The sequence below is a fragment of the Rhamphochromis sp. 'chilingali' genome (assembly GCF_963969265.1).
Source record: "Rhamphochromis sp. 'chilingali' genome assembly, chromosome: 22".
Taxonomy (NCBI): domain Eukaryota; kingdom Metazoa; phylum Chordata; class Actinopteri; order Cichliformes; family Cichlidae; genus Rhamphochromis; species Rhamphochromis sp. 'chilingali'.
The window spans coordinates 13,136,791-13,150,972 of NC_137950.1; positions in this window are offsets into that span (position 1 = coordinate 13,136,791).

Consider the following 14,182-nt stretch of genomic DNA (forward strand, 5'->3'; position numbering starts at 1 on the left):
GACAGACTGACTTTGTTTTAATTATAATTAACTTTTCACAGTTGTAGGCTAATTCATTACATTATCAACTGAAAAGCAGTTGTTCTGGTAAAGCTTGTGCAGGTTACCAGTGATGACTAATCACTGTATTTTCTAACTTTGAAAACCAATGGGGATCTCCACAGGAGAGAAGGACCCAGCAGGGGTACCCAAAAAGTGACTTTCCCTCCCTGTGTGGTGGTTGTCTCTGCCTTTGTGCAGCTTCTCCCTTAACTCTTCAAATATCCCCTCAGGTCAGGCACTCCGGGGTCACTGGTCTCCACCCTGTCCCCACCCCCACAGCCCTATCCAAAACAATCCAAAGGAGCTAAAGCAGCCATAATGAGCCAGGGGCTACGCATGTGCTGCATGTGTGTGTGTTCGGGCTTGTTTTAGTATATGAGTGGGGTCCCAAACTGGGCACTCACTGGGGTTAGAATTGTGTTAAAATCAGGGTTATACATTTAGTTATGATAGTCTTATAGTAGGGGGCTGGAAAACGCATTGTATATACGTAAAGTGACAATAAAGATAGAAATGGAGATGCCTTTCAGAGGAGTCAGACACAGAAATTCAGACACAGAAATGGAAACCATTGCTTTCCATTTGTTTATTCTGGAACTATATACAAAGACAAGTACATGCACGGAGAATCATATTTGTTTATTTATACATAGCTCTTAAGCAGCTTTTAAAAAGCTCCAGTTTCATTTTTTCTTTTCTGTGGATTTGATTAGAAATTTCACAACCTAGATTTAACCCACTGACCTCTGCAAAGCTACAGTGAATGTGAGAGAATAGTTAGGAGCTAACAGCTAACGTTGTTAGCTAAGATTACTCTTCAATAACTTTTACTAGATTAAATAAAATAAAGAAAGGACAAAATTAGACTGAATATTTCTTTCTCGTGTAATGAAACTGTTCCTGAAATTAAATGATATAAACAGCCATAAACAGCCAGAGCCAAGAACAAGAACTTGACTGACTAGTGTTTATTTTTAGCTAGCATGTTAGTTATTAGCTTGTTAGCAACATAATATTAGCTCACCCTGAAAGTATACACGATTGCTTTTATGCTGTTGTAGGCATTAAGATGGATAAATTAGTTTCTCCTATGGAAAACTGATATATACATGTTGAAAAAATTTGGAAAGTATATAAGTATATTTTAATGTTTTTGATTTAAATCATATGAACACACTGAAGTCACACACTATAACTAAAAATGGTAAAAGGGAGCATTACTCGCATTACTTACTGGTTTGCATTGCTGCCCATTTGAACCTCAGAAATGCAGCTTATGATCATGCTGTGTTTTTCATTCTGCATTTTCACCACTACAGAAAAAAACACCTCATCTTTAGACTGAAGCCTATCAGCTTATTAGTGGCAAGCTACATAATGCTTACTGGGTACAAAAATGAAACTATTTAGTGTTGGTATCCTGTGAGAGACTTGCACATTAGAATAAGAGGCCTGAAAAAAAAATCTGTTTCTTTAAATGGACATCTGAGACAAAGTGGTTGAGGAGCCAAACAATGCAGCAACCCAAGCCAACATATCTGATTGTTAGAGAAATGATGTCCAAAATGAACACCAACACACTTGGGAGGAAGCTCAGAGTTTAGGATTGTAACCACAATGAGTCACAGAGAAAAATTTTGAAGCCAAAGTATGGTTTACAGTGATTGGCTTTAGCCTCAGTGACACACCTTAAAAACACACGTTTAATGATGTATTCTTTCAGCCATTACACATTGTCCCCAGGCTTTCATTATTGTTTTTTTCATGCACCTGATGATTTGTTTTCCTGCCCTGAAACGTACCACAGTCGTACCAAGTCTCCCTTGCAAAATAACCAACCACCATGAGAGTTACATACTTAAATAAAGATTGAGTAAAAAAGAATTCAACAATAATTAGCCAGCTTTTAACCGAAAGTGGATATCACAAAGAAAGGAATGTTGCTGTGATAGAGGAAAGTTTGGATGACACCATAAAATAAATACATTTCAGACACTCAGGAAATGCTGGGAGTCATTTCAGAACTGCTCGAGTGTAAAATTAACTGTGCTGGTGTGGACTAATATAAACACCAGCATAGCTGAATGATGAACACACAACATGTTCCTGTGTCAGCTGTTAATTATTAGATTTGGATGGAATCAGTGTGAGAAACTCTGGATTATTCTTTAAGTGGCTGATTTGTTTTCCCCCTCTATCTTTTACATAATCCATCTTTTCTCTGTTAACCTGTGGTAACAATACTTTCCATTCTTAACCAGGTTAATACAAACTGCCTATCAGTTCTTCATTAGATGAAGAATGCATGGCCATTAGCAGACACCGAGTTTGGCCTCTATCTAAAGTTTTCTGTGTGAATAGAACAAATACTCGTCTCTTTAGTCTTCCCATAACAATCCAGCTATTTGTTGTCATGTAAAGTTGCTGAAAAGCAGCTTGTCTTGATCCTAGAAGTGTGTAGTCGGCAGATCCTAAATTGGACGGTAATCAGATCAGTGCGAGGAGTTTGACAAATGACCGATGACAAGCACTGGACCCTGGAGGATGGGCGGAGATGCTGGGGGTTAAGGCTGGGTAGGGTCAGAGGTTACCTTTTCAGAACTGCTCAATCGAAGGGCCATTAAATCCCATCTTTGTGAAATTTCTCAGCCTTAGACTGGTCGTCCCCAATCAATGCACCATCTATACCGAGCGAAGGCGAGACGTGGCCTGTATGTGAAGGAATGAGCAGGCCAACATCGTAGCTTCGGCACAGATCCTGGAGTCAGCAAAGTTTGTGGCAATTACTGTGACAACCTGGGGAGCAACTAACCTGGTTTCATAGTCATATATTGAGCCGTGGAGGCCACACCAAAATTGTCCGTGTGGATTCCAATGTAAGATATTTATAACCCGATGAGATGCTTTGCAGTCAATGATTGACTGATAAGCGCCACTGCAGCGATGCTTATCAGTAGAATGAATGAAAAAGCCTTTGTGATCGTATTTTAAGGGAAGATTTGGGTTTTTTTTGTAACTTCTCACTGTGTGTTATCTCATGTGTAAAGTATGTCGTCTCTGGGGCGTCTTGTCTCTAGCTTTGTTTTCCTACGCCTGCCGTCCAAATTTCCATCACAAACACCTCACCCCGAGTGACCCTTTGCTTTCTGTCTGTTAAGAGCCCCTGATTAACCCGCATACATGTGCAGATAGGGCCCAAATCCTTCAGTTGGGACCAAGTATGAATGTGTGTTTTAGTGCGTATATAAGTGTGCGTGTTTGTGTGTGTGGGTGCGTTCGTGGCATAAAGAGGAATAGTATGAGTGAGTGTGTGAGCTCATGCATATGCGTGCACGCATGAATGTGTCAGGCAGTTCAGGACCATACTTCACGCTTCTAATTATTCAGCAAGTTCCCGCTTCCTCTTCTCGATCCCTTCTTTGCTTTCTCACTTATCTGCCCTGCACAGTTGACTGCAGAAAGAAACCATGTCTATTGAGGAGTCACTCAGTGAGAGGACAGACTCAGTTTTGTCTTCGGTCGTTCCCCTCCCCTCCATCAGCTTCCACTGTTCATCAGTGGCGGGTCAGGCAAATAACCACTTGGAGCTGTGAGATAAATATTTATCGCCTTAGCTATGCTTTGTGGAATTCATAATATCCTGCAAAGATCCCATCTTCTTGTATGAAGTGTAAACATATTGTTCATTATGTCCAATATTTGACATAAAAATAGACTTTTTAAAAAAATAAAACCAAGAAAAAACTGTGTTAAAGCTAAAAAACTGAACCCTTCTGCCACCTGTTGTATACATTCAAATACACCTGTTACCACGAGAACATCCGAGGCCTGCGCACAGCTATACCCCGAGGGGCTGGTGATATGATACCCCTGAAGTAAGAGGTGTGCGTGTATGTGAGAGAGACGTGGAGGGGGGATGTCGGGGTTTACTGGAGCCGGGGAGACACCAAACTTTGTTTTTGGCGGTTCCCTCAAGGGCTTCCTCCCCTCAACAAAGGCAAGCTCATTTGCAACAGATGTATACATCGTTGAAAGGCAGGTTCATTGATGAGTTGGAGGACACTGTAGTGCAGGTGCTGAGAGAGCAAAGGGGAGGGCAGGGCCATGTGCAATGGCATTTTTAAAAAATTAGATCAAAAGGGACTCGGGGGACGAGCTGCAGGTCACCGAGGAGTCTGAATGGAGTTGATGAAAGATGGTGAGAGATAAAGGAAACTCTGGATGCTGATTCGGTGCACAGTTATGCCCCTACTGAGGCTCTTTTCAGAGATTTTAATTGTCACCTGGGGGCTGAAATGCGAAGATTCTCAAGTTACTTCTAAGGCTGGACGACTGATCCGTAAATCACTTAATTTCATTCTTTTAGAATTACGGTTACTTGATGCGGTCACTTTTACTGTCACCTGCCATCCTCTGATGTTTTTCTCAGAGTGAATAATCACATTTTAATGCACAATAAAACCACAGCATGTCACAGTGCGTGCAGCGGGATTTCGATAACACTGGGGAAAAGCAGACAGCAGCGACCTCAGATCATTATAATCAGTGCTGATTGAACGTAAAGCTCAATAAACAATCTTTGGGTGCAAACTTCACAGCATCCCAGCTTTGAAACCGTGACACCTAATCAACTTTATCACTTGAAACTTAAGACATCGAGGTGATGGCAACATTTCACAGCTGAGATTTAGCACCTGTTAAATTCTTCATTATTTTTAGTGCTACAAGGTCAAATGTGATAGACGAAAATGTAATCTTGTCACATCTCTTTGCCTTTTTCTGCCGAGCACTGATGGTGGAGGGTTTTTTAGGGTAACCGTGGCGTTTTTGTGCACGGAGAGATAGCCGAGGGGGTTGTGGTACTGGCATGTGTCTATTGTCTGAGAGGGCCATTGTAAGAGGGGGTTTAAAGTTTAAAGTCTGTATGTGTCTCTGTATGCGTGCAGGCAGACTAATTATAATCTGCCCAGCCAAGGATGACCCGGGCTGACCGAACTCAATTCAGAAGTGGACGGAGTGCAGGGGAGGAGGAAGAGGAGGAGGAGGTGCTGAAGTACAGCCAAGCAGCAGAAAGAAAAAAAACCTGACCATTCAGTTCTTTTGTTTGGACGTTTTCAGCCTTTTACACGTGTTTCTGATCTGCTCAAATATCCTGAGACCTTGTGATTGTGTAAAAGTGAGCTGAGAGTGATACAGCGGGGACTTTTGATGCGTAATATCGCATAAAACTGAAGCAGAGTGAGATATTCTGGGGTGTAAAGACAATATTTGTTGCCATTTCTTTGTTGGTGACGCACATATAGTCTGTGAGTTCCATTAAAGGAACAGTTCGACTATGCTTAATTGCTTCAGAGGCAAGAGTTTGAAAAGAAGAATGACCCTCCCCTAATTATACTGGAGCCAGCAGCCAATTAGCTTAGCTTAGCCTACAGTCTAGAAACTCCTGCTGAATTAATCATTTTTTATACTTTGATCTTTATACAGATTATGGTAGGTTTAAAAAGATTCAGAGGTACTGAGTGTTAGTTTCATGTCTTTAAAAAGAGTAGACTTTCCTTTTTTTTCTGGAATTTATGCTAGGCTAACTAAGGTAAGCTAACTAACTACTTAACTACTGAGCTAACTACTTATAGAAACTTTAAAACATATTATTTCCTTAATATTAAATATTAATATTAATATAAAGGTAAAGGTAAAGTAGTTTATAAAGTGTATTTCCATGACTTTCCTTAATGTAAGGACACAAAAATACATGTCTTATGTTGGAATATAGCCCATTTTCAAAATTAGGAACTTGTCCTGCGATCTACTGACAACGTTGTATCTATGTAATACCTGGTGGTGAAAAATCTGAAAATCTAAAAGTGCATATTTCCTGTGAAAGCAATCCCCACCACTCGGAGCGTGGACTCTTCTCGACTGCTATGCATCTGCCTTGACCGCCAAAACATAGCCCCTTTGTATATTCCCCCCATTGTATCCAAATAAAGGTATTCAAATGTGGATGTGGCCAAGTGGGACAACATCTGTCTTTCCCGTGGACATATGTAAAACACTACACGTATTGTGAATTTTGGAGGGATCCTGCTTCTTCCTAAGTTTTCCCTCCAAACTTATTCGGCCAATTAGAAGAAGTGTGGGGGGTAGAGAATCGGCACGCTAACACCGACAGCGGGGTTGCCCTGTCTGACCCCCAGCTGGGCTCCAGCAAACACACTGCCCATCAAACACATCCTGGCCTGATGCGCTATTATAGCGCCACTGGGCCGCTGATAACAATACTGTCATCTGGACTACAAAGAATGGGATTGGGAGATGCACTGGTAATTGCAGCTAATGAGAGTCATAAACGTAAAGTGAAAGAGGCTGAAGATGCTGTGCTCTAAAAGCTAACAACTAACGTGGGTTTCCCTCCAAAAAACAGGCAAAGCAAACCATTTGCAGACCTGATTTGGCCAATAAATGCCAAACAATCAAGACGAGCTCACCCACCCACACACTGTGATCTAATGAAGGAATGTAGTATTTGTAAAGGAGTTCGCTTTAATCTGGCTACAATCAAAAGCTGTGGCGCTGTCTCCAAAAGCTTTGTAGTCTAAAATTACCACCAAACCTCACGTACCACAGGAAACTTCCTGTTGGATTCCTCGGTGGCTACGATGTGTTTTTATTTGGCCCTTTTTCTTCCCTCCCTGCTGCTTACAATCAAAAGAGTAAAAAGAAAGAAGAAAAGAGTTAACAGCGGCGACGTTGTGTTAAAAACCACTTTAAAGAGGAATCTGTTTACCCCCAAGCTCAGCTATTCCCTCGTGTTCGTTTGAGCACTAAAGAATGTGAGAATCTACACAAAGGCCATCGAGGCTGGCCGCAGCAGTGACGCTCTGCCTGTTTAAATCACTCTCAGTCCAATGACACTATCGTCATGTATTTACACTAAGATAAGCAGCTGGATCTGACCTGCTTGGAAGGATAGAGGTGGAATCTTTATCAGGCTTTAAGGATAATCACTCTTTATCACCCTGACACTTTTACAGGTTAACACTTTGAAGGAGCTGGGAGGGACAAGACACTAAAAACCACTTTCAGCTATTCCCTCATTCACAATAACTCACCACAGCAGGTCCACATATTTATAGCTGGCATATGTTGTTTCCATCCCCTTGAAATGAAACCAGGCAAATCTGCAAACTGCTACACCATGGAGCCACTACACGTGTCATTTCATTTAAATGAATAAAATAAATTAATGATAGGCTGGTGGTTTTGTCCCAGCGGTGCACAAAGGCTATCTAATAGCAGTGAAACCGAATGTCTGGAAACATTTATGATGGTTATGGAAAACAAAGTTATTATTAGATAACACCGGATGGTACTGGTATCATTATGAGGCCTTTACTGCTTTAATCAGCACTCTAGACCAGTATCTGGATCCATTTAAGAACATGGAAATACAGGTGGAGGCGGAAAAATTCCCATAATGACCATCTCACACAATTTAAAGCCCACAGGTCGCAACAGTAGTAACTTTAGATGTCCAGTGTAGCACAAAGAAGAATATTTCCTCTAGAAATGTAAGAGATGAGAAGGATTAAGTAGCAAAAAATGGTAACATGTAATTCAAGTACTATAAAATTATAGCAAAGGACCCATTTATTTTTTTATGACTCAAACTTTATTAGATTTTAATATACACAAAAAAAAAACCCAGACCCCCCCCCCCAAAAAAAAACCACCCAAAAAATAGCAGAATGGACATTCCCAGTAACAACAACAGAACAAATTGAGCATCAATGCATATTTCCATCCCCCCCCCCCCCCCCCAAAAAAAAAGCTATATAATGGTGTAAATGGCGAGGAAGCAGTACTTTCAATGGAAAACCAAGGAGGCGCTTTCTCAGGGGGTAAGAACCAATGTGCCAAATGCCGAAGAGAAAAAGCATAATGATATAAAAGTAGATTAGGCATCCCTAACCCACCTCTGTCCACTGGTTTCTGCAGTTTTCTCAGATTCAATCTAGGCTTTTTATTATTCCATATAAATGACTTACAGAGCTGGTCAAACTGTTTGGTGTATTTCAAAGGAACATGGATTGGTAGAGCCTGCAACAAATAATTGAACTTAGGTGTACATACCATTTTGATTACGTTTACCTTTCCCCACATTGAGAGATACATCTGAGACCAACGATCAATATTAATTTTCATATCGCTGAGTAAAGGTTCAAAATTTATCTTTATCAGGTCTGACAAATGAGGCGGGAAGGTGATGCCTAAATACTTAATGCCCTTCTGTGGCCAGGAAAACATACCGGTTTGAAAAAGTGACCTAGGACAATAACTAGTTAACGGAAGGGCCTTTGATTTGGTCCAATTCACCTTATAACCAGAAATAGCTGAAAACGTATTTATTATTGCCTGCAAGGAGTTTAAAGACTTTTCTGGGTCTGATATAAAAAGCAAAATGTCATCGGCGTACAACATCAGTTTATGACAGTCTCTCCCTATACTGACACCTGGAAAATTGGGCTCTCTACGAATAGCCACTGCCAACGGCTCAAGGGCCAGAGCAAAAAGAAGTGGAGAGAGGGGATCCCCCTGCCTGGTTCCTCTATCTAGTTCAAAAGAAGGCCCTATTATTCCATTTGTGAGTACTGATGCCTTGGGGTGTACATATATAAGCTGAATCCAATTAATAAAGCTTTTGGTAAAACCGAAACACTCTAAAGTAGCGAATAAATATCTCCATTCGACTCTGTCGAATGCCTTTTCGGCATCCAGCGAAATCGCAGCTATGGGAGAATGGCTGTCCTGAACCGCCCACATAATATCAATTAACCTCCTAATATTATCAGCTGAAGAGCGTGAGCTTATGAAACCAACTTGATCTACATGTACGAGAGAGGTTATTACCCAGTTTAATCGATTAGCCAGAATTTTAGATAAAATCTTACTATCATAGGAGGTCAGACTTATCGGTCTGTAGCTTTTACAGTCAGTGGGGTCCTTATCCTTCTTTAGGATAAGTGTAATGATGGCTTCAGATAGTGAAGGTGGGAGCCTACCCTCTTGAAAAGATTCGTTATAAGTGTTTAAAAGCAGTGGCGCAAGATCTTCTGGAAAGGATTTATAAAATTCAGCCGTATATCCATCCAGGCCTGGTGCTTTATCAAGAGGGCAAGTGTTTAATAACTCCCACTATTTCTTCAACGGTAATAGGAGCGTCCAAATATTTCAGTTGATCCATTGTCACCCTAGGAAGATTTAAAGATAACAAAAATTTCTTTATATCACTCTCTGAAATGCTTGATTCCGAGCTATAAAGATCTTTATAAAAGTTACTAAATATTGTATTAATTTCTTTAGGTTTAAAGAAAAGACGTCCATTATTATCTTTAACAGCTGAGATCATAGCCATAGTCTCTCTCTGTTTAATATATCTCGCTAAGAGCCTTCCGGCCTTATCCCCTTCCTCGAAGTGTTTTTGTCTAGCACGAAATAGAGAAAATTCAGCTTTTTGTGACAGTATTGCATTAAATTCATATTTTAACTTGGTCAATTCATTCAAATTCAATGAAGAACGATCATTTTTAAATTTTAAATCAGCAAGTTTAATTTGACGTTCTAGATTTTGAAGTTTAGTAATATTTTCCCTCTTTTTAAATGAGGCATGCTGTATTATATAGCCTCTCAGGAAAGCTTTTAGTGCTTCCCATGCTACTCCTGCTGAAGGGGCAGTAGGGACATTCGTCTCTATATACAGATTGATTTGTAATCGAAGAGACTCTCTGAATGCTGCATCTAATAGAAGGGTCGAATTAAGTCTCCATCTAGGCGTCCTAGCTGTATCATTAGATAGTAGCATGAGGAGATAAACAGGGCTATGATCTGAGAGGATTATGGTACCAATATTACTCGATACAACAGCAGGCATTAGTGATTGGGATACCAAAAAAAAATCTATCCTTGAGAAGGAGTGGTGAGGGGGGGAGAAAAAAGTATAGTCCCTTCCAGAGGGGTTTTGTAACCTCCACACATCTATGAGGCCACATGCTTCAGTCAGCCCTTTTAGGGCCCTATGAGCCCTAGAAGCATAGACTGATCTGGAACTCCGATCCAGTACTGGGTCCATAACCTCATTAAAATCCCCTCCCATAATAATAGGGTAATCCCCCATGTCAGATATTTTTTTCTCTAATTGTCCAAAAAAGGATGGATCATCTACATTAGGAGCATATACATTAGCTAAGATGACCGCCTTCCCTTGAACTTCACACAACATTAACATCCTTCTCCCAGCGTCATCCTTACTCTTTTGGATACATTTAAACTGTAAATGTTTACCAATCAAAGTGGCCACTCCTCTGCTTTTACTAGTACCACTGGCTGCCCCTACATATCCCACCCAACCCACGCATAGCGTCTGAGAATCTTGAGGCAACAGGTGGGTCTCTTGAACAAATGCAATGTAACACTTCTTAGATTTTATAAAGGACAATATTTTGTTTTTCTTAATGGGATTATTGAGGCCCTTGACGTTCCAGCTCATGATACTCAGATTATTTCTACTTATAGATAATTTTAAGGTACATATAAAGCGGGATGTTCAGAAACCTGTAATAATGACTAGCAAATTTGGCATCAAAAATTAATAAAAGAAAAAAAAAGAAAAAAAAAAAAAAGAACCCATTTAAATGCATTTATTTGTAAGTGTTTACTCATTGCTTAAAAAAATACTCATTTGAAAAAAAGGAAACAAAAGCTAAAATTCAAATTTCGGCACAATAGAGGGAGACGTCCCTTTTAGACAGCAGCAGCTTCTTCCCTCCATTTTGCTAATGAAATGTCCCCCAGGGGCCCCAGCTGTGACCTTTGACCTCAGACACTATAATTAGGTTATATTTGGAGTTGCTGAAAAAAAGGAAACATCTTAAAAGCACTTAAAAAATGAATTTGCAGAAAGTGCCTTAAAGAGACACAAACATGGATGACAGTGATACATCTGATTTTTTAAAAAGCGTATTTAAGCTAAAATAAAAGCATGGGGGTCGGGTGCGTTGGTCACAAAAGAAAGAGGGAATCAAAAGGAGTTCTTAGGTGAGAGCTTTCTGCGGAGAGGGAAAATCATATTTCTGAAACATTACGTGTTTCAGTATTAAATGATATCAATACTTATCTTAATGTAAACGTTATGTGAGATCCCAACAGAGAACGTTAAAGCACACAGAGTACGAGAGGATTGTGACAGTGGAGCTAAGTGATCTATTACATGTTTAGGGAAGCATTAGAGAGCGTTCTCAGGGCGCCTCTGTGCGTTTCCAGCTGCGTTTGCTATCAGCCCTGCCTGACTTTGTTTATGTGGTGTAGGATCCTCTTGTATTCTGTTTCCCACTGGGCTTTACACTAACACACAAGCACGCACACACACTATGCAACCAACATGAGAGGCACAATGAGAAATTTACTGTCATACAAACAAACACACACACAATCAGGACCCTGAGAAAGTGCAATGAGAGAGCAGGTGTCAGTTTTCACATGCGGCTCTCATGAGGGCCCGGACGGTTAAAAAATCAGCACGAGTTTTTTCTGAGCTCCGAGCGACGGCTTTTCTCACAGCCTCGGGCCGCAATTCGACTCCGACTCCAGAACAGGAGCCCGTCACCTGCATAGAGAAGTGGGGAAACGCCACTATAATGAGTCCTCTCACTGAGTCATGTCACGTCCTGATGGAAACATCATTGCAGAAACGTTCGGTCAGATTTTGTGTTTGATTAGTAACAGCTTCATTTTTCAGCATGACAGTGATGGATAGAAAAACACACAGTGGAGCACTATCAGTCATGGATTGGCATCCCCAGATTCCAGAACTGTGTGGGATCATCTTGACAGAAAGCAGATCAAAAGGCAGCAAACATCCTAAGAAGAGCTTTAAATGTCCTTCAAAAAGACTGTAGAACTACAAGAAAAGAAGCAAATTGAGGCTGTAAAGAAAAGTAAAGGTGTTCATACTAAATATTGACATTCAAGCTCCATAGATTTGGTTTTTTGGGGGTTTTTTGGCTTCCTACCCACACCTTAATCAAAGAAAATCTCCACACCTGCTCACACTGCATAAAGACGGGAGGTGTGGGCAGTCATGGAAGAGGAGTCACAGAACATGTACACAAGTGTTGCAAGCACCAGGATGGAGAAGATAGACAGATACCAAAGAGATTGGCCCTGGACTTGTCCGTGGGACTGGTGTCAAATATGGTGGAGGAGTTCCTCAGCGAGACACAACCAGTGAAAAGAGTGATTTCTGTGATGGTTGGTGCTAGAGCATCTATTTCAATACTGTGCTTATAATATATCAGTGGGACTAGCTTGGGACTAGCTCGGGACAAGCTCGCTTTATTATAAATTGATTCTTGTACTCTTTGGCTACCATGACCCCACTTTTTTTTAGCTGCTCTTCACCTCTTCCTTCTCCTTTTCCCTCATTACAATGTAACCTTGACGTTTCCATCCACCATCCATTTGGACATTTGGCGTCTCAAGGTTTTTCTCAGCGTGTGTCCCAGACTATAAGTTATGTTAAAACCGTTTCCCATGACTAACCTAACAAATTTTCCAGGCAAAACACAGCACACAGCACAATCCTGTGGAGAGAGGGGCATATTTGTACTGCCTCCCTTAGCGTAGGCTTATTATCAGAGCATCCTGACAAGGTCTTAGATCTCATTACCAGCAGGCGCTGTGCAGGAAAACAAACAGCAATGATTTCAGATCAACCAGATTAGAACCAAGGTGCCATGGGAAGCTGCAGAATAGTCTGGGAACAAGGACGCTTTAACTTTTCGACTCATATCAAGTCTTTTTCAGAGACTACTGCCGCTACGCCAAACTTGAACAACGTTATTGTGATCACTCTCTTTTACCACCAACGTCCAAAGCTCAGGGTTCTTGTGGTGCTCCAATATGATCAAAGTCATCAAAACGAGTTGAAAGTGGTGATAAAGCTGTATAAATTTGTAAGATGTCGATTAAGCTGTGTGTCTTTCTGCTTTTATACAGGCTTTATCCATACTTTACACTCACTTTCCTCCTATTGTAAATCTGTAGGCCCCTTTTTTCACACTAGAATCCCAATATGACATCATCTACGTGGTTCTTGCTCACTTCTTCTTTTTTAAACCCCTGTCATTATGTCCGTAGCAGCGAGAAGAGACAGTGAGAGAAAGTTACAGAATGTCAAGGCCCCGTAAATACCACTAACACCACACTGCCACTACATCCTCTCTGTGTTTGGGAAGTCCCCCCTTACAGAGGAGTACAGGATTACCAAGCAAACAGACACAGGACTAACACATGCACGCAAAGTCTCGTATCTATACAACAGCACTGTTTGAAGACATTCACATTGGCATGCTGGTGAGAACGCAGCAGCAGAAGCACAGAGAGAGGGAGAGAAGGGAGAGGAACCATTGCGGGAATCTGGTTCAGTGATTAAAGTATGAGGACAAACAGGCAGTGTTTCATTACAGTCAAAGATGGCATTGTTCTGGATGCAGGACGGAAGCAACCAGGTCAGTCGGTTCACGTACACAACGTGACCTTTAATCGTAACTCGCTCACACGGTTTGATTGCAGCTTATGTAATTTGTTGTTCTTTCGCTGTGTGCGTCAAACACAAGGGTCCTGTGAAATCGGCGTGCCGAGTAATGCCACATCTTTGCCGCACAGGTTAAGTGCTTACTTTAAAAATATGTGATGGAGACAGAATGAAAATCAAAAGGCCAAAATCTTAGCTTTGGACACAGCTCGAGTTATTTCACGCTGTTGGTTTTATTTTAGTGCTGCACATCAAAAAAGAAAAAAAGAAAACCACATATAGCCACATCACATAAAAGCGCTGAATGTGATCCAGGCTGGATGTAACTCCAGCTGAGGTCATAACAAGGTCACGAGGCGTGTGTGTAGCTTTTGTTTTAACAGACATGTACATGTGGAAGTGTGCAAACCTGACTGTGCACACGTGGATGCAGTGGCACGTCTTTGAAGTTTGAAGTTTAGGTACTAAATATATTCATGTGTCTTTCACCAGCTCACCACCACCACCATCGCTTTGTGCTTTAAACTCTGCTCCTTTGAAATGCCCGAC